The sequence below is a fragment of the Macaca mulatta genome, chromosome 4 (assembly GCF_049350105.2).
Source record: "Macaca mulatta isolate MMU2019108-1 chromosome 4, T2T-MMU8v2.0, whole genome shotgun sequence".
NCBI classification, from domain to species: Eukaryota; Metazoa; Chordata; class Mammalia; order Primates; family Cercopithecidae; genus Macaca; species Macaca mulatta.
In genome coordinates this window covers 77,706,589-77,727,933 of record NC_133409.1, presented here as the reverse complement: position 1 = coordinate 77,727,933, position 21,345 = coordinate 77,706,589, and the positions used below count along the sequence as shown (strand labels likewise).

The window sequence follows — 21,345 nt, the reverse complement described above, 5'->3', positions numbered from 1 at the left end:
TATACCCCTTGAATCTAAAATTTAATTATTAAAAATAAGATCATTTGGACAACTGGCTAACATTGAACAGGGTGTCCTGATCTTCATGGTTATACTGAGGGTATATGCAAGACTGTCTTTGTTTGTGGGCCATATATACTAATGTTTTTAGAGGTACAAAGAAATCATGACTGCAACTTTCTTTTTCTTTCTTTCTTTCTTTTCTTTCTTTCTTTCTTTTTCTTTCTTCCTTCCTTCCTTCCTTCCTTCCTTCCTTCCTTCCTTCCTTTCCTTTCCTTTCCTTTCTTTATTCCTTCCTTTCTCTCTCTCTCTCTCTCTCTCTCTCTCTCTCTCTCGACAGGGTCTTGCTCTGTCGCCCAGGCTGGAGTGCATGGCATGATTTCAGCTCACTGCAACCTCTGCCTCCTGGATTCAAGTGATTCTCCTGCCTCAGCCTCCCGAGTAGCTGGGATTACAGGTATGCACTACCACACTTGGCTCATTTTTGTATTTTTAGTAGAGACAGGGGTTTCTCCATGTTGGCCAGGCTGGTCTCAAACTCCTGACCTCAGGTGATCTACCCACCTTGGCCTCCCAAAGTGCTGGGATTACAGGTGTGAGCCACCATACCAAGCCCTTACTTTCAAATTATTCAAGAACTAAAAAGTCCTTTGAATTATTCTTGCAACTTTTCTGTATTTTTTATTATTTTTTTAAACCAAGGACTTCAAACACACTGAGGCTAACAAGTTTCGGCCACGATTGCTAGCATGCATTCACTAACCTGGAGGCGGGCACCCACTTTGTACCAGGCAATGTGTCCCGCTGCCTTCCTGAGCCTGCGCTACTGACAGAAAGGATTTGAAGAATTGGACCTGGCAGCATTAATTTACTTTTTGAGGTCACGTGTTATTGAAGTCAGAATCTACAGTACCGTGAAGACAAGCCTCTCCTTAACATTGAAGCCTCCTTACAGTTAGGAGGCATGTTCGATCAAAACATGCTTAATTGTTGCCAAGGACTGAAGGGCTTACTGCTCCAGGATATGTCACATGGAAACATATCCAGGGGTAGATCCAGGTCTTACGATGCAGGTCTATGTTTTGTGCCCCAGACCATTTACGAAAAGTATTATACAATTATGAATTTTTTAAAAATCAGTACAGGACCTTGGAAGAGGGGCACACAAACAAAGGACCCTGGAGCTCATGCCTGACTGGCTTCGCAGAAAATCTTCCTCCGACTATGCACAAATCGGACGGTACCATCGCGGCTTGAGAGGCGACAAGGTCAATCACGTCCTCCGTGCTGGTGTCCTTTCGTCTGTGAAAATCAAAATGCTTCTGGGACTTTTCTCTCAAGATAAATCTAAGCCTGGAGTTGGGCTGTCCCTCTAGGCACTCTCTTGGTGTCAGCAGAATGATTGGACCCAGTTTGGAAGGAGAACGTGTTCACGGGAATGCCAGAGTTCTTTTTTTGTTTGTTTTGTTTTGAGACGAAGTCTCGCTCTGTCACCCAGGCTGGGGTGTAGTGGCGCAATCTTGGCTCACTGCAACCTCCGCCTCCCTGTTCTTTCTTTGACTTTCATCACTTCAGTTCCAGTGGTCCATTCCCCGACCATCGTCCCCAGTGGCCTGGAGACAGCAGAGGCGGGGACCACATCTTGCTCATCCCTGTAGACCTAATACCTAGCACTGTGCCTTGCCTGTGGCTGGCACTCAATTGTTTCGATTGGCTTTAGATAATAATATCAGCAAGGATTCTGCTTACTGACTGCTTATTCTCTGCCAGGTTGCTTGCTAAATGCATCCATGAATGCAGCTGTTAAAATGCATGTATGGGCCGGGCACGGTGGCTCACATCTGTAATCCTAGCACTTTGGGAGGCCGAGGCAGGTGGATCGCCTGAGGTCAGGAGTTTGAGACCAGCCTAGCCAACAAAGAGAAACCCGTCTCTACTAAAAATACAAAAAAAAAAAAAAAAAAAAAATTGCTGGGCATGGTGGCAGATGCCTGTAGTCCCAGCTACTCAAGAGGCTGAGGCAGGAAAATCGCTTGAATCCAGTGGGTAGAGGTTGCAGTGAGTCGAGATCCTGACATTTCACTCCAGCCTGGGCAAATGAATGAGACTCCGTCTCAAAAAAAAAAAAAAAAAAAAAAGGAATTCATGACTCAAGGGAGGGTAAAGGGCTCTGGGAGGCCTCCTCCCCACAGTACATGAGACTGAGATGGCTTGTCATCTTGGATGGCACCCACTGGGCCCTTGAGGGACTGAGATCTGGGATGAGGAAGTGCATGGGGAGGGAGGCGGGACTGAGATCTGGGATGAGGAAGTGCATGGGGAGGGAGGCGGGACTGAGATCTGGGATGAGGAAGTGCATGGGGAGGGAGGCGGGACTGAGATCTGGGATGAGGAAGTGCATGGGGAGGGAGGCGGGACTGAGATCTGGGATGAGGAAGTGCATGGGGAGGGAGGCGGGACTGAGATCTGGGATGAGGAAGTGCATGGGGAGGGAGGCGGGACTGAGATCTGGGATGAGGAAGTGCATGGGGAGGGAGGCGGGACTGAGATCTGGGATGAGGAAGTGCATGGGGAGGGAGGCGGGACTGAGATCTGGGATGAGGAAGTGCATGGGGAGGGAGGCGGGGGCTTCTGCCCACAGCACACTTTGGTCAGCCAGAGGCCACTACAGGAGGCTCCAGGGAGTTATCTCTGAGGTGGGCTCCCCAGAAAGGTGGGGCAGCATGGGGCACTGGATCAAGGACGGCAGGCCATAGGTGAGGGGCTCTCCAGCCATGCTGAGAGAAGGGGAGGGGACCTGTGGCATCATGAGAAGGGTGGCCTTGTGTTTTGTTTTGTTTTGTTTTGTTTTGTTTTGTTTTGAGACAGGGTCTTGCTGTCTCCCAGGCTGGAGTGCAATGGCATGATCTCTGCTCACTGCAGCCTCAACCTCCCGGGCTCAATACATCCTCCCACCTCCGTCCTCCACGTAGCTGAGACTACAGGCGTGCACCATCACACCCAGGTAATTTTTATTTTTTATGGAGACAGGTTCTCACTATGTTGCCCAGGCTGGTTTTGAACTCCTGGGCTCAAGCGATCCTCCAGCCTTGGCCTCCCAAAGTGCTGGGATTCCAGGTGGGAACCTCCACACCCAGTGCAGCCTTGTGTGTTTCTTCACCTCGCAACTGGGAAGCATCTCTGCACACTGGCTAAATACTGAAAAGAGCAGACAGAGAAAGAGAGCAGCATTTATATACTAATAATGGCCACATTAAAAACATGGTTTCAGGCCAGGCCCGGAGGCTTACATCTGTAATCCCAACACTTTGGGAGGCCAAGGCGGGAGGATCACCTGAGGCCAGAAGTTCGAGACCAGACTGGCCAACACGGCAAAACCTCATCTCTACTAAAAATACAAAAATTAGCTGGACGTAGTGGTGCACACATGTAATCCCAGCTACTCAGGAGGCTGTGGCAGGAGAATTACTTGACCCCGGGAGGTGGAGGTTGCAGTGAGCCGAGATCGTGCCACTGCACTCCAGCTTGGGCAACAGAGCGAGACTCTGTCTCAAAAAAAAATAAATAAATAAATAAATAAAAATAAAAATAAAAATTCATGGTTTCATGTACAAATCAATGCAAAAAAAAAAAAAACCCACAAAGCATTGCATTGGCCTGAAGATTGTTTGCTCTGCCCTGTCAAAGGAAAGAGGAAGAGAGAAAAAAATAGGGATTAAAAAGTGCTGGCAACTTTGGAAAATAAATCACCACTGTTTAGATTCTTGCCCTGTGATCAACATTCCCAATTGCTCTTCCAGAGGTCTGGCCCAGCCGGTGCTCGGCACTGCCTGACACCTCCTACCTTCTGGCTGGTTTATCTTGCAAAGGGAATATTTGGAAAATATGACACCCTCTTCTGCAAGTGCTCAGTGATTCTATTCAGCACAGCTCTTGGCTCTCATGGAGGGCTGGGGCAGGACACAGGCATTAGAACACCTAACACTAGGAAGTCCCTGTACTGAATCTGGCTACATCTCAGGTTAGATCATGTCCTGATGTCCTTCGGCTAAAATAGAGAGCCTGACGGACTGTGACATTTCAGTGTAAAGACAAGACTTGTTTCAAATATTTTAAATAACTTTTTCTACCTCATATATTCGTCTTGAATACTCCGAATCGTCTCCCCTGTGTATGCCCAGGGCAGTCAAGTTCTTCTAGGCCCCAGGGAATGAGGCCTTGCCGCCCTCTGGTCAAGGCAGGTCCAATTCTCCTGTCCCTCTCAGTGTCACCACTGCCCTGCCCCCTCAGGGCCATGAAGAGGGAGAAGAGAGCCCCTCCGGCCACCAGGAGCCTTCTGTTCTGGAGTATGTTGGCCCAGGGCTCAGAACTAAACAGGAAGACCAGGCCCGGTGGCTCAGGCCTGTAATCCCAGCACTTTGGGAGGCCGAGGCGGGTGGATCACCTGAGATCAGGAGTTCCAGAGCAGCCTGGCCAACGCAGTGAAACTCCGTCTCTACTAAAAATATAAAAATTAGCCGGGTATGGTGGCACACGCCTGTAATCCCAGCTGCTCAGGAGGCTGATGCAGGAGAATTGCAGGAGGCAGAGGTTGCAGTGAGTGGAGATCATGCCACTGCACTCCAGTCTGGGAAACAGAGTGAGACGCTGCCTCAAAAAAAGAAAAAAAAAAGAAGTCAATAGGAGGGCCAGGCGCGGTGGTGCAGGCCTGTAATCCCAGCACTTTGGGAGGCTGAAGTGGGTGGATCACCTGAGGTCAGGAGTTCCAGACCTGCTTGACTAATATGGTGAAACCCCATCTCTACTAAATACAAAAAGTTATCTGGGCATGGTGGCACATACCTGTAATCCCAGCTACTTGGGAGGCTGAGGCAGGAGAATCGCTTGAACCTGGGAGGCAGAGGTTGCAGTGAGCCAAGATCGCACCATTGCACTCCAGCCTGGGCAAAAAGAGCAAAACTCCATCTCAAAAAAAAAAAAAAGCTTCAGCTAATAATAATAACAACAATAATATGAACAAATATTCTACTGCTTATGTTGCCCCAGGCCCTACGCTAAGCACTTTATATGTCACCTCATTTAATCCTCACACTACTCCTGTAGGATTAGTATTAGTATGGCCACCTTTCAGAGAAGACTAAATGTCAGTGAACCTCCCAGCGAGGCAGAATCCAGTTTTCAAGCTCTTAACTTTCCAACTCCTCCAATGGTCCCTGGCCTCAAATGTGGGGCGGTGACCACACACGATGGGAGTTTGTCAGGTCACTTGTGGCCCCACAAGTTCCATCTGGGGTATCTTTATTCTCCTCCCCATGCAATCTTACCACCAGGACCCATCTCAGTGCCCTCACCCCAGGAAGCCTCCTCCCTCCAACTGTACCAGAATCCACCGACCACCGGGTCCTCTCTGGTACTCCCAGTATTCAAAGTGTGGCCCACAGAGCAGCAGCCTGGGCACTGCATGGTGGAGAAGGCAGACTCTCCGCCCCTGCCCCAAATGCACATTTTAACAAGACCCCAGGTGGCCCCAGTGTACCTAGGGGCTCTATCGTTTGTTTCTTCCTGTTGTTAAAGGAAAAGAAAAACTCTCGGGACCCCAATTTTTTCTCGGCAACGGAAAAAATTAAGCTAGAAGCTGAGTCATGCAAGAAGTTGCCTTTCTATTTGTGCCTAAGCAGGTAGCTACAGATAAAAGGCTAACTATCCCCACAGGCAGCTACTCTATGTTCACCTTATGTAAAGCACCGATTTACAGACTGCTAGAGGAAACAGAACTGATTGTTCCTCTTCCTGCTCCCTTTCTCTTGCAACAAGTAGATTCCCATGCCCTTCCTCTTTCCTCTGCAGCCCACTTTTCCCCTCTAAACATTGAGGCCCTCAACATCATCTTTGGAGAATGGCACAGACTACAGACTGTTTCTGTGATTCCGTGTTTCTTCCGCCCTGTCCTTAACCTTGGCAAAATAAACTCAGTTGATTGAGATCTGTCTCAGATACTTTTTGGTTTACACTGTACAATTGAGCCTTGGATGATCATTGGTTTCCTACAGTCCTTGAGCTGTTTGTTAGGCAGTCCCTTTGTCTTTCTGGACAGATTCTAAGTGGAACGTTCATTTGCCCAAACCACCCAAGACTGTCTGAACTGCCTACTGATTTGAGTATAGAGTAGAACTGATGATTTGGAGTCCTTGCCCCCAGCATGATTCATCAGAGGCCCCGTTGAATGGTAGAGGAACGGTCACTATTATCCCAATGGCTCCACGGCCTCTCAGACCCCAGCTTCCCTGGCCTTTGCTTGTGTCCTAAGGTTGCATAAAGGAACACTTGTTTAAGAACACCTGTTCAAGGTCTTCAGGGAAGACCTTGCTGGGAGGTTCATGAAAGAAGTGACACTTTGATTTTTTATGCTGAAAGAACCCAGCCCCAACTCCGGAATTCTCCCCTAGGGCTGCCTCTCTGGCCCCACAGCTCAGGTATCCCAAGTGCACCCAACGCTCAGTGCATTCTTGACGGTAGAGCCCCGCCGAGTCAAAGGGGAAGGCACCTCCTGCAGGCTCTGGAATTTCAGAGCCCTGTCCATAAAAGACTCTATAGGAATCCTGCGGTCTCTGTCAGGCTACTGCCAAGTCCCCAGACATTGTACTTCTCCCATGACCTTTTAAGCAGCTCTCTGTCTTCTTAATCATCCATTTAACATGTGCATCGACCCTCAAAGAAAAACTACATATTTACTCTTTCTCACTTCCTGCGAGAAGGGTGGAGCCCACCACTGCCTGCTCGGCTGCAGTTTCTGTGACTCATTGTGGGAGGGGCCTTTCATCGGGCAGGGAAGGGATTTACCGTCTTTGGAATGCAGGTGTGGGCTGCGCCTCCAGAAGGGCTTGCTGATAAAGGAGAGTTGTGGGAAGGCAAACCTGTTAAGTAACAGCACATCGTGGTGGGTGTGTGTGCATGGTACGTGTGCGTGTGTGTGGTATGGGGGAGGGAGCGTAGTGTTCACGTGATGTTGGAGGGGTATGTGTGTGGTACATGGTGTGTGCATAGTGTGTGGTGTGTGTATGGTGTACCGTGTGTGTGCATGGTGTGTGGTGTGTGTGTGGAGGTGTGTATATGTGTAAAGTATACATGTGTGGCATATGGTGTGTGAGTGTGAATGTTGTACTGTGTGTGTACATGGTGTGTGGTGTGTGTGTGTGTGGTGGGGGTGTATGGGGGTGCATGTGGTATATCTGTGTGTGGTGTGTGTGACATATGAGGGTGTATGGGTGTGTGTGTGTGATGAGGGGTCAGTGTGGTATGAGAGTGCACGTGTGTGTGCTATGTGGTGTGGGGTTGTGTGTGGTGAGTGAGGCATATGGTGTGTGCCTGCTCCTCCTTCAGTCCCTTGGAAGAAAGGGCCTTCTGTGTTCTGGCAGCCTTTGGCAGGGCCAAAGTGCCAGAACATTCTCTCTGTAATGAGTGTCTGCTAGTCTACTTAGGTGCATCCCCAGGCTTGCCCTTGCAGAGAATGTACCTCCTTATGGTGGGTGCAGTTGGTGTCAGTGTGTTTTGCCCCGTTCTCCAAGGCCAGTCCCAAGTTTTCAGGGTCTGGAGGTGGCCTCAAGTCAAGCCAGGGAGGCCTCAGCATGGCCCCAGATAAAGACAAGGGAGTCCTGGGGCCGGGCCGGGCATCTGCACTCACTTACGTGTGCAAGGCCCTTGAACCTTGGTCCATGTCCAGACCAGACCAGCACAACGTCAAGGAGAGTGCAAACACCAGAACTTCCTTTCCCTTCTCTGTTTGAGAGCTGGTGTTGTAGTAGGGTTAGGAGTGAATTCTGGAACTAGTCTTCTGCTTCCCATCTCAGTAGATCCAGAATCTTGAGGCAAGCTAACCTCTCTGTGCCTCAGTTTTGTTCCCCATGAAGTGGACAATAGTAGCATCCACTTCATAGTGTAGTTGTGAGGGTTAAAGGGGCTATGAATAGTAGCTGGCATACAGCAAGCTAACCACTATTCTTTGGGAACTTGAATCAATGTCCTAGAGTGTGGCAGGGATGGGATAAGGGAGGCATTTTAATTCTCCAAAACCTAGGAGACAAAGTTCATCCAAAGATTCTTCTATACTGTTGAAAATAAAAAGACCTCCAGGACACTTCTTCCTGTTCTTGGGGGTACTTTTTTTTTTTTTTTTTTTGAGACGGAGTTTCACTCTTGTTGCCCAGGCTGGAGTGCAATGGCACGATCTCGGCTCACTGCAACCTCCGCCTCCTGGGTTCAAGCCATTCTCCTGCCTCAGCCTCCTAAGTAGCAGGGATTACAGGTGCCTGCCACCACATCTGGCTAATTTTGTATTTTTAGTAGAAACGGGGTTTCTCCGTGTTGGTCAAGCTGATCTCAAACTCCCGACCTCAGGTGATCCGCCTGCCTCGGCCTCCCTGGGATTACAGGTGTGAGCCACCGCACCCAGCTTGGGGATTACATTTTTAGATGGCATGTTAGCAAAGTTCTAATGCTGCTGAAGGAGAAGACATTACCTGAGGGAAAAATAGTAAACCTATGGGCCAGTATTCAGGCTTAAGTATTTTCCATTTTAGAATTAACTCCACGGTCTCTGAAATATAAAAGAATATCAGTCCGGGCGCAGTGGCTCACGCCTGTAATCCCAGCACTTGGGGAGGCCGAGGCAGGTGAATCACTTGAGGTCAGGAGTTCGAGATCAGCCTGGCCAACATGATGAAACCTCATCTTCTACTAAAAATACAGAAATTAGCAGGGCATGGTAGCAGACACCTGTGATACCAGCTACTCGGGAGGTTGAGGCAGGAGAATCGCTTGAACCCGAGAGGCAGGGGAGGCAGAGGTTGCTGTGAGCTGAGATCACTCTACTGCCCTCCAGCCTGGGAGATAGAGCGAGATTCCATCTCAAAAACAAAATAATAAATAAATAAATCCATGTCACTGGAAAATGCAACACTACATTAATCACTTGTGCATCCATTCATTCATTTATTCAACAACCATTCATTTATTAATATGAATTATATTCCAAGTTTTACGTTAGATTGGTATTAAGGCTGTAAGGATGCAAGAGATATATGGCCCTGTCTTACTGTGACCATAAGCAGTCGACAACATTTTACATTATAATAGGGTTAATAAAAGAAGAAATATAGAAGATACCATAACATATTTACAACAGGATTTGTTAACTAGTTTGAAATTATAAAAGCAAATCTTCTAACATCCCCAAACACAAACACGCTATCTGTTGAGAAGTTCGGAAGCACATTCATAACTCAGTTGGGGGTAATTTAGAGGTTTACAGTCAGACAAGCCAAACAATAGAAATCATTTGAGAAAAGGAAAAAACCATATCTCCTCAGGCAAATGATTTCTAGAGGTGGCAACGTAAAACAAAAGAATTCAAAACTAGAATAGCATTCCCTTTCATAAGCACTGTTTACTATAATACCACGTATTCACGTAAACTCAATGGGTACCTCTTGTACCAAGAAAATCTACTGCTTTCATTAAACAAAAAGAACACTCTAGTTCTTTAGAGGAAAGGAATTGTTGTCACATAAAGCCTATTGCCTAGCAACAAAACAGCAACTCATCACCCCTTTCTTCCAGCCATAGACACACCCTCACCCTCTTGCCTGCTCATTCCTCTTGACTCCAGAATTCTTTTAATAGTATCTGTGGTTGGAATAACTGAATTTTAAGTTTTAAACACCAGTCAGTATAAAGTCCTGCCAAGTGCTAAGCATTTAATCCTATAGTCACAGCCTCTGAAATGGCCGCATTATAAAACAAGAAAACCACGGGGCTGGGTTTCCTTTCCTCTTCTTTTTCCAATCCTGAAAACCTCACAGGCAGTGTCCCGAGACACTTTCCACCAGGAGCACCGGATGGTCCTTCTCCGGCTTTCATGCTTAGTGTGAAGATGGAATCATGCAACACGGCACTTCTTTTCAGAGTCTAAACCCATTGTAAAAACCCACGTCCGTTTCAATGCCAGATTCATTTCATTGCCTATTGCTAAACCAAAATGAGCAACTCATCTCACTTTCAAATGTTATGTCTAACAGAACCATGGGCCGCGATGTTTGGAAGTGAGTTGCTAACCAACATTCTATAGAACAGTGTATTCAGTGATATGACTCACAGATAAATTACTTCACCCTCGTGGACCTCAAACTGGGTGTGCCACTTGCTGTAGATTGACTCAGTGCTTAACCCTTCCAAGTACGGGGAAATTCTCACCAGTCTTCTTTCTCCATAAAGTCTCAAACATTTCTGAGTGGTGCCAAGGGTGTCTATAGAAGGCAGAAACACGGAAAACGGCAGGACATAGGGGACTGCTGCCTCTTAGAGTATGATTTGCTGTTCCTCAATACTGTATGTTGCAACCATCAACAGGGGCAGTGATTCTAGGGAAATGCAAATTTCACCTGTTCCACAATTAGACATAAAAACAGGAATAACTCTTTCATCTCTAGTGATATGGGCAGATTTATACTCTAGAGTTCAATATTTCGTGAGATTAAACACTTCATCCTGTCCCGTGTGCCACCCTTTTGGAAACAGGCTTTTAAAGTGAGGTTCTCTTTGTCAGCATTCCAAGGTCTCAAACCCCTAATGCCAGCTGAAGGCCTGAATAGGAAGGAGAGGTCTGTGTACTCTACTCTGAGTATGTTCCGCCTAAATGTTCGTACGTATTCTCTTGCACAAATGAACAGGGACCTCACTGTGACGTTAGTGTGAATATTCAGTGGCAGTCATCAAGGACAGATTCCACATTCCCCCATTTCTTTGTGATTTGATGATCTCTCGGTTTTTTTTTTTTTTTTTTTTTTTTTTTTTGAGACAGAGTCTCGCTCTGCTGCCCAGGCTGGAGTGCAGTGGCGTGATCTTGGCTCACTGCAAGCTCCGCCTCCCGGGTTCACGCCATTCTCCTGCCTCAGCCTCCCGAGTAGCTGGGACTACAGGCGCCCGCCACCTCGCCCGGCTAGTTTTTTTGTATTTTTTAGTAGAGACGGGGTTTCACTGTGTCAGCCAGGATGGTCTCGATCTCCTGACCTCGTGATCCGCCCGTCTCGGCCTCCCAAAGTGCTGGGATTACAGGCTTGAGCCACCGCGCCCGGCCTATTTTTTTTTTTTTTTTTTTTTTTTTTGAGATGGAGTCTGGCTCTATCGCCCAGGCTGGAGTGCAGTGGCAAGATCTTGGCTCACTGCAAGCTCCGCCTCCCGGGTTCACGCCATTCTCCTGCCTCAGCCTCCCGAGAAGCTGGGACTATAGGCGCCCGCCACCACGCCTGGCTAATTTTGTGTGTGTGTGTGTGTATTTTTAGTAGAGACGGAGTTTCATCGTGTTAGCCAGGATGGTCTCGATCTCCCGACCTCGTGATCTGCCCACCTCGGCCTCCCAAAGTGCTGGGATTACAGGCATGAGTCTTGCTCTGTCGCCCAGGCTGGAGTGCAGTGGCGTGATCTCGGCTCACTGCAAGCTCTGCCTCCCTGGTTCACGCCATTCTCCTGCCTCAGCCTCCTGAGTAGCTGGGACTACAGGCGCCCGCCACCATGGCCGGCTAATTTTTGTATTTTTTTTTTTTTTTTTTTTTTAGTAGAGACGGGTTTCACCATGTTAGCCAGAATGGTCTTGATCTCCTGACCTCGTGATCTGCCCACCTGGGCTTCCCAAAGTGCTGGGATTACAGGCATAAGCCACTGCACCCGGCCGGCATGGCATAGTCTTAATACTGTTAATAGAGGGGTTATGGTTTCTGCAAGAATTAAGAAGAACCTAGAGTCAGAAGCCGACCCGAGAAACTAGAAAAGTTGTTTTAAGAGATACCTTCACTTCATCACCTAAGCCCCCAGATCGTTGACTGTGCCCCAGACCCCACCGTGAAGTGAGGCTTTTCCTCCTGGAACATGTTCTCAGGCCAGCTCAGAGGTGCTGGGGGTGGAAGGGCATTGCCTTGGAGACACCTTGACTCTTTATTCTTCCTTCTGGATGACCTCAGGCAAGTTTCTTCAGGTCTCTTACTCTCAGGTTTCTTTTCTATAAAAATTAAGATCGTAACAGTCCCTATCTCTATTTGCACAGGTTAAGTAAATAACACTGATAACATTCTTAATACCGTGTCTGACATGTGGTAAGTGCTCAGGAAACATTGGTCGTGATTAATAAGAAGTGAAACGGCCGAGCGCCGTGGCTCACGCCTGTAATCCCAGCACTTTGGGAGGCCAAGGCAGGCAGATCACGAGGTCAGGAGTTCAAGACCAGCCTGGCCAAGATAGTGAAACCCCGTCTCTACTAAAAACTACAAAAATTAGCCAGTTGTGGTGGCAGGCGCCTATAATCCCAACTGCTCGGGAGGCTGAGGCAGAAGATGTGCTTGGACCTGGGCGGCAGAGGTTGCAGTGAGCTGAGATTGCTCCCCTGCACTCCAGCCTGGGCGACAGAGTGAGACTCCATCTCAAAAAATAATAATAATCATTTAAAAAAAAAAGAAGCGAACCATAGTTTGGAATTATTGGGTGAAACCTGGGCTTTGAGAATAGGAGTGCTAGCCAGTTTGGATTGTGTGTTAGTTTACTCAGGCCGTCATAACACAATTCCACAGACTGGTGGCTGAAAAAACAGAAATTGATGTTCTCATCACTCTGTCAAATAGAAGTCTGAGATTAAGGTGTCGGCAAGGTTGGTTTCTTTTGAGGTCTCTCACTTCGGCTTGCAGATGACCGTCTTCCGCCTGTGTCTTCACATGCCTGCACCCATCTGTCCAGATTTCCTCTTCTAAACACACGAGCCATATTGGATTAGAGCACAACTAATGACCTAATTTTAATTTAATTACCTGTTTAAAGACCCTATTTCCGCATACAGTCACATTCCTAGGTACTGGGGAAATTAGGATTTCAATAGAGGAATTTTTTTTTTTTTTTTTTTTTTTTTGGTGGGAAACACAATTCAACCTCTAAGAATTCGGAAAATCTATCTACTTAGCTCGGGCCTTTTCCAGAAAATGAGATGGGGCCAGGTGCAGTAGCTCACGCCTGTAATCCCAGCACTTTGGGAGGCTGAGGAGGGCGGATCACCTGAGGTCAGAAGTTCAAGACCAGCCTGGCCAACATGGTGAAACCCTGTCTGTACTAAAAATACAAAATTAGCCGGGTGTGGTGGTGCATGCCTGTAATCCCAGCTACTCGGGAGGCTGAGATGGGAGAATTGCTTGAACCCGAGAAGCAGAGGTTGTAGTGAGCTGAGATAGCACCATTGCACTCCAGCCTGGGCAACAGAGCGAAATTCTATCTGGAAAAAAAAAAAAAAAAAAAAAAAGAGGAAAGAAAGAAAATGAGATGGGCTTTGAAGATACCAGGTAAAGGCATGTTCTACGCCCTGCCCTACCCACCACCAACTCCACTCAAGCTTGGCCCACGAGGGGGCCCGCTGGCTGCTAGCACAGGCTGCCACATTGAAAGGGCTTCTTCTAACACCGCCCAGCTACAAAAAATGCACAGCCCCATGGATTATGTGCTAAATGTTATCTCCTCAAATTCCTATGTTGAAATCCTAACACCCAATACTTCAGAATGTGGCCTTATTTGGATTGGGATAGGGTCTATACAGAGGCGGTCAAGCTTAAAATGAGGTCAGTAGAGTGGGCTCTAATCCAAAACGGCTGGTGTCATAAAAGGGGAAATGTGGGCCCAGAAACATACATAGAGGGAGAGAATGAGAAGACAATGAAAGAGCAGCCATCCACGGGGCAGAGAGGCCTGGGACAGATCCTTCCCTCAGACTGCAAGAGGAACCAGCCCCGTCCACACCTCGATCTTCTTTTTAAAAAAAAACAGAGACAGAGTCTAGCTATGTTTTCCTGGCTGGTCTCAAACTCCTGGCCTCAAGTGATTCTCCCTCCTTGGCCTCCCAAAGTGCTGGGATTATAGGTGTGAGCCACTGCACCCAGCAGATCCCAGGCTTCTACCTCCTAGAAGATGAGAAAATACATTTCTATTGTTTCAGCCACCTGGTCTGTGGTACTTTGTTATGGTGGCCCTAGCAAACAAACACACCGTGCTTTCGTCATGTATTTGACAATCATTTATTCAGTTTATCTGGTATGTTGGGCCTGAAGACACAATGAATAATAACATACGTTTCCTGCCTTTGAGAAGCTTGTAGGCTTTGTGGAGGAACAATTACATTTAAAAAATCATTTGGGTTCAATGTGGCTGGCATTCCATCTTCCTATAAGTTGGGAAATACATTTTCAGCTATTATTTTAATTTTGCAGCAAAACACTGACTTTTGCTAAGAAGGAGCCACTCTTTGTGGGATTGGGGGACATTAGGCCTCCCTCAAGTCTCCTGTCCAAGTCATCTAGCTCCTAATCCAATTCAATTGCCCCTTAATATTTCCTCTGCACAGGATCAGAGCATCTTGGGGAAGGCAAATCGGATCTTACCACAGCTCAACCCATGTCCTCTCTGGCTTAAAGCACTTCAGTGACTTCCCATTTTCCAAGGATAAGTCAAATTCCATAACCCCTATGCACTGGCACGGTCTCCAGCCTCTGCCCCACTGGTTTTGCGTCCCACCCCAGAAACTTTGGCTTCTCTTGTGCCTGCATCGCTCTTCCCTCCTCTGTTGCCCTGGTTCATCTACCATCCTCCAGATCTTAGTTTATTCATCATTTCTTCTAGGGAGCTTCCCTTGAGGACCCAGCTTAAAGCAAATCTCCCTTATAATAACTCTAGCACCATGTACAACAAATACATCTTCTTATCACAGCTGAAATGTTTTGACTGTTTATGTATTGGTTTGATAACTCTAAGCTCCACAATGGCATGTCTGTATTCATACACTAAAATATCCTTAGTGCTTGGACACATGGTGAGAACTCGATAAATACTGGTTAAGTGAATCGATGAGTAAATGAGTGAATGGGTCAATACTGATCCTTAGAATTTCCACCTGGGGAAGCAGTTAAGTATTTGAAAACCAGGGCCAGGTGTAGTGGCTCACGCCTGTGGTCTCTGACTTTGGGAGGCTGAGGTGGGTGGATCACTTGAGCGTTCAAAACCAGCTTGGGCAACATGGAGTAGAGTAAGTAGAGTAAGTCCCTGTCTCTACTAAAAATACAAAAAAATTAGCCAGGCATGATAGTGCATACCTGCAGTCCCAGCTACCTGGGGAGGCTGAGGAGGGAGGATCATTTGAGCCCAGGAGGTCGAGGCTGCAGTGAGCTAAGATTGTGCTGCTGCATTCCAACCTGGGCGACAGATGGAGACCCTGTCTAAACAAACAAATAAACAAACAACAACAAAAAAACAAAACCAGAAAAGAAAAACAGTAAACTATTAGTGAATACAGGAAAGTGGATACACATTTGAGTGCTATTGTGCCAACAAATTTTTTGCAAAGTTATTTGTCATTGAGAAGCTTATTTTATCTGTGAAAATTAAATTTCTCCTATCACACTTTCAATATATTTCTCAAATATTTACTTAACATTCTATTCACTACAAAATCTCTCATTCCACTTTCAGAGATTTTTTTTTTTTTTTTTGAGACGGAGCCTCGCTCTGTCACCCAGGCTGGAGTGCAGTGGCCAGATCTCAGCTCACTGCAAGCTCCACCTCCCGGGTTCACGCCATTCTCCTGGCTCAGCCTCCCGAGTAGCTGGGACTACAGGCGCCCGCCACCACGACCGGCTAATTTTTTTTTTGTATTTTAGTAGAGACGGGGTTTCACCGTGTTAGCCAGGATGGTCTTGATCTCCTGACCTCGTGATCCGCCCGTCTCGGGCTCCCAAAGTGCTGGGATTACAGGCTTGAGCCACCGTGCCCAGCCTTTTTTTTTTTTTTTTTTTTTTTTTTTTAAGAGACAGGGTCTCGCTCTGTCACCTAGGCTGGTGTGCAGTAGTGTGATCATAGCTCACTGCAGCCTTGAATTCCTGGGCTCAAGTAATCTTCCCTCCTCAGCCTCCCATAGAAAATTTTTGAGTAACTCTAATCTATTTTTTTTAAACAACTGAACACCAGTTGACTCTTGACAAACTACCAGATTTCATTGCTGTACTAAGAATTTGCTAGACCTTCTGGATTTAATTGAATATTGAATGAGTTTTAAGGAACCGTAGGGCAAAGGTGCACCTGCTTCATAGTTGATCTACGAAATGTTTAATGGGTTGTACTAGTGTGCAGAGGATTATGAGTCCAGAGGCCCAGCCCCGCAGGAGGTCATAATCCACCATGGTGCATATAAATGTAAACAAACATTACAGGGCAGCAAGATACGTGCTACCAGCGGAATGTGCAAAATGCTATCACCTTCACACAGCCCACGGAAAATATAAGACTCTTACACCGTGACTCCAACTCTCCACATTTCAATATGTGTTATGATTTGAGGAGGAAATATACTGAATAGAACAAGACTTAATTGCCTTGATAGTCCACTAACAGAACAATTAATTTCATAGTTGTCCTTCTTTACCTTTTAGAAAGAGGGAGCTAACATGTTTCCTTATGTTGTTAGCGTCTGTAAAAAAATCAGTTCCTCTCTTCTTGTCATCACTTTGTCCTTGTCTCCGTCTTCTGTTCACCACTGCCTCCCTGCAATGTATCACTATTTTTTAACTTTGTGGTTGGTCTTTTGGCACTGGGCTCCCTAAGGGAGATGAATTAATATTTCCTAAATCCCCTGACTTTTGCGTGAATTCTTGATCTCTGGCTTTTATAGAAATAGAAAATAAGCCATTGAAGAGTTTGGAGTAAATGGGGAAGTCAGAATCCTAATTTACGGGCTCAACCTTTCACTTAGGTTTGGGGTGTATGTAATAAAGCTCTCTACAAACGATGTGGAAACTGAAACAGGAAATGAAAATGTTACCCATTTAGTGCAAATGCTCTGTTAGCCACAAGCATAATTTATCATTAAGTGCTTCTCCTCTAATGCTACTGGGTATAATTGTTGTGTTGAGTCAGAATGTTTTCAGCTAATATACTTTTTAATCCATAAGCCCCAATTAGGTTTTGAAAATATTGACAAGTATAGCTATTATAAAGTATCTGCATTCATGATTTACAGAAAGTAGAGTTTCTTTTTCTTTTTCTTTTCTTTTCTTTTTTTTTTTTTGAGACAGGGTCTCACTCTGTCACCCAGGCTGGAGTGCGGTGGTGTGATCTCGGCTCCCTGCAGCCTCTACCTGCCAGGCTCAAGTGATCCTCCCACCTCAGCCTCCCAAGTAGTGGAGACGATAGGCACACACCACCAAACCTGACTAATTTTTGTATTTTTCGTAGAGATGGGATCTCTCTGTGTTGCCCAGGATGGTCTTGAACTCCTGGGCTCAAGTGATCCTCTCGCCTTGGCCTCCCAAAGTGCTGGGATTACAGGCATGAACCACCGCACCCAGCCAAAAGTGGAGTTTCTTGTATGTAATTAGCAAACAAAAGATGTTCCTTCTAGCAGTAGAGGCAGCTATGCCTCTGCCTGGTGACCTACGTGACCTGCAGGTGAGAGGAGAGCCTCTTTCCTTACTAGTTCTCTGTTTCCTGGACCTCAGCAAGACTGTTTAGCCAATCACATGTAGAGTTATGTGATAAGCCAAATGGTCATTCATTCACTCATCCAATCATTCATTCATTCAGCTAATATTTATTGAGTGCCTTCAGTGTGCCAGGTAAAGTGGGTGCCCATAGAGTGTATGTTCTAACAAGCAAAAATACCATAAATGTATGAACAAATTGCTGTGTACTCTAACGTTGGGTAGAATTAAGTGTTTTGAAGACGTTGGAGCAGAAGAAAGGGTTGGAGTTGATGAGAGCACTGTTTCAAATAGGGTGAGCAAGGAAGGCTTTCTGAGGAAGCCGCATTTAACAGATCCCTGAAGGAATTGAGAGAGAGCCATTAAATACCCCAGGGGAAGCGTGTCCCAACAGGGGGAGGAGCAAATGCCAAGGCACTAAGATGAGCGTATGTCCAAGATTCAATGTCTGGACAGTTTTTCTTTCGTATCTTAATTGAATTGAAACCGCCTTCGAAAAGATTGAAACAATGAGAAAATTATGACAGTGCAAGAGATCTGTTGATCTAACCAACTCCATCTTGCCTTTAACCTCCAAACTGCCTTTGGTCATTCCCGGGTTTGGGTCAAGCTAACACATTTAGTTTATGGTTTAAATGATAATGCCCCTTCCCCAAAACTAAACCACCCTTGTAAAAGTAACCACCAGGTTAGGAGGATGAGAGGGGCCTGAACTCTGCTAAAATGTAAGCATAGTTAAATGACTACCAGCCGCCCTTGCTGCCACCAGCATGGAGACTTTGTACCGAGTCCTATTCTTAGTGCTCGAATGTCCCAACCTGAAGCTGAAGAAGCCGCCCTGGCTGCACGTGGCGTCGGCCATGATTGTGTATGCTCTAGTGGTGGTGTCTTACTTCCTGGTCACTGGAGGAATAATTTATGATGTTATTGTTGAACCTCCAAGTGTTGGCTCTATGACCGATGAACACGGGCATCAGAGCCCAGTAGCTTTCTTGGCCTACAGAGTAAATGAACAATATATTATGCAAGGACTTGCATCCAGCTTCCTGTTTACAATGGGAGGTTTAGGTTTCATATTCCTGGACTGATCGAATGCACCAAATATCCCAAAACTCAGTAGATTTCTTCTTCTATTCATTGGATTCATTTGTGTCCTATTGAGTTTTTTCATGACTAGAGTATTCATGAGAATGAAACTGCCGGGCTATCTGATGGGTTAGAGTGCCTTTGAGAAGAACTCATTGGGTATTGGATTTGCTCCTGTCAATGAAGTTTAAAGACTGTCCAATTCTCTAATATGAAATGTGGAAAAGAATGAAGAGCAGCAGTAAAAGAAATACCTAGTGAAAAAACAGGAAGCGTATTGAAGCTTGGACTAGAGTTCCTTCTTGGTATTAAAGAGGCAAGTTTATCACAGTCTTTTTTTTTCCTGCTGACCTATTGCTGTACCAACGATGTTGAGTAGCATTTTCTTCTTAGTTTTTCATTTCTTAAAGAAAAGATGCTCCATATTTACAATGATAATATCAAATAAAGGGATTATTTTTTACAACCCCCTTAACACTTTTTGGAGATGATGTTTCTGATGTTCAGAAATTAACATAAAATCAAGAAGCAAGATTCCATAAGCTGAGAACTCTGGACAGCTGACCAGGTTTACCTATGGTGTTTTGCCTTTAACTAGAGTGTGTGATGGTAGATTATTTCAGATATGTATGTAAGACCGCTTCCTGAACAATAAGATGTATGAAAGGAGCAGAAATAAATACTTTTTCTAATTAAAAAAAAAAATGACTCCCAGCCATTATTCCGGAGGTCACACGATCTGCAACTTCCCTATTACTCCTATAAATGACATCACTATTGTAGAACCTGAGACTGGCCCTTTGAGATGTCTTTTCAGGCTTTTGCATTGCTGACTACCAGATGGCCCCAGCCAGACCAGCAACTCCTCTGGGGGTCCACCCTGAAGTGGACTTAGCACAAGACGGCTGTTCTCCACTCCCCTGTGATTGCATCCCCAGCCAATCAGCATTCTCCCTTCCTTAGCTCCCTGCCCACTAAACTGTACTTGCCTCCAAACTGTACTAGCTTCCGAATTTCTGGGGAGATTGAGTAGTGTCTCTTTTTCCATGTGGCATGGCCAGTCTCAAATCAATTAAACTCTTTCTTTACTGCAATGCCATGGTCTCAATGGATTAATTTTGTCTGTGCAGCAGACAGGAAGAACCTGTCAGGTGATTGCAAAACCAGGAGCAACACATTCAAAGTTAATCTCTCAAGTGAGATCTACGATTTTCAAACTTTGGTGTTGCTCAGTGATTCATTAGAGTTATCAGAGCTCAATACAAATTTGTTAATCTGGAAAGATTTAAGACATTTATTTCCTACTCTTTTATACTTTCTAGTAGCTAGTATGTATGTATGGAGCAGGGTAGGGGATTCAGACAAGTACAGGACAATAAAAGGGAACAAAAATTACAGGGTGAAAATATTCACCCTGGCCAGGCACAGTGGCTCACACCGGTAATCTCAGCACTTCGGGAGGCCGAGGTGGGAGGATCACTTGAGCCTAGGAGTTCGAGACCAGTCTGGGCAACATGGTGAAACCCCATCTCTACTAAAAATACAAAATTATCTAGGCGTGGTGGTGGGCACCTGTAATCCCGGTTACTTGGGAGGCTGAGGCAGGAGAATTGTTTGAACCCAGGAGGTAGAGGTTGCAGTGAGCTAAGATCGCACATTGCACTCCAGCCTGGGCAACAAGGGCAAAACTCTGTCTTAAAAAAAAAAAAGAAACTTGCTTTTCTACCTCAGATCACCAGCTTGTCATAGTTTATTCCCTTCCCTTTATCTGGGCTCTGATCTCTCCCACATCAGAAGAAAGACTTTAGGTACTCTCCTTACTACCCTCAAAGAATGTGAGCTATTTATTCTCTGACCTCATCACACTTTGTACCTCTCTCTGGTTATCTATGTGCATCTTATCCATTGCCCTCACTGGCTTTGCTGGAAAGTTTAAATTTAATAATAAAACTACTTTTCTTTTTTTTTTTTTTTTTTTTTTTGAGATGGAGTCTTGCTCTGTCACCAGGCTGGAGTAGAGTGGCACGATCTCGGCTCACTACAACCTCTGCCTCCCGGGTTCAAGAGATTCCCCTGCCTCAGCCTCCCGAGTAGCTGGGATTACAGGCTTGCGCCACTATGCCCAGCTAATTTTTTCTATTTTAGCAGAGATGGGGGTTTCACCATGTTGGCCAGGATGGTCTCAATCTCCTGACCTTGTGATCTGCCCACCTCGGCCTCCCAAAGTGCTGGGATTACAGGCATGAGCCACCGCGCCGGGTCAAACTACTCATGTTTTGCAGTGTGTCTGTGTTGATCTGCTACAATGATGTCTGTCCCTTAGACCTGTGATTTCTGGATAAAATTCCATCACTATCTTCTTTCCTAAAAACCTGCATCCCACTTTGGTGTGTCACCTTAAAACAATTTCTCTATAAACCTCAAGTAAATGATGATTAGTGTCTACTATGGAAGGATTTGTCTTGTTTAAAGTCTAATGAGGGCATATGCTGGGTCTGAGTTTGCTCTTAAGAAGAGGAAACTCACTGGGCGTGGTGGTTCATGCCTGTAATCCCAGCACTCTGGGAGGCTGAGGTGGCCTCATCATTTGAGGTCAGGAGTTTGAAACTAGCCTGACCAACATGGTGAAACCCTGTCTCTACTAAAAAAAAAAAAAGAAAAAATTAGCTGGGAGTGGTGGCACATGCCTGTAGTTCCAGCTACATAGGAGTCT

General features: G+C 46.0%; 1 pseudogene; it reads left to right on the top strand.

The window, feature by feature from the left end:
• The first annotated feature begins 17,671 nt into the window (after nucleotides 1–17,671).
• On the top strand, nucleotides 17,672–18,774 carry LOC704614 (oligosaccharyltransferase complex subunit OSTC pseudogene; annotated as a pseudogene).
• Nucleotides 18,775–21,345: the final 2,571 nt, after the last annotated feature.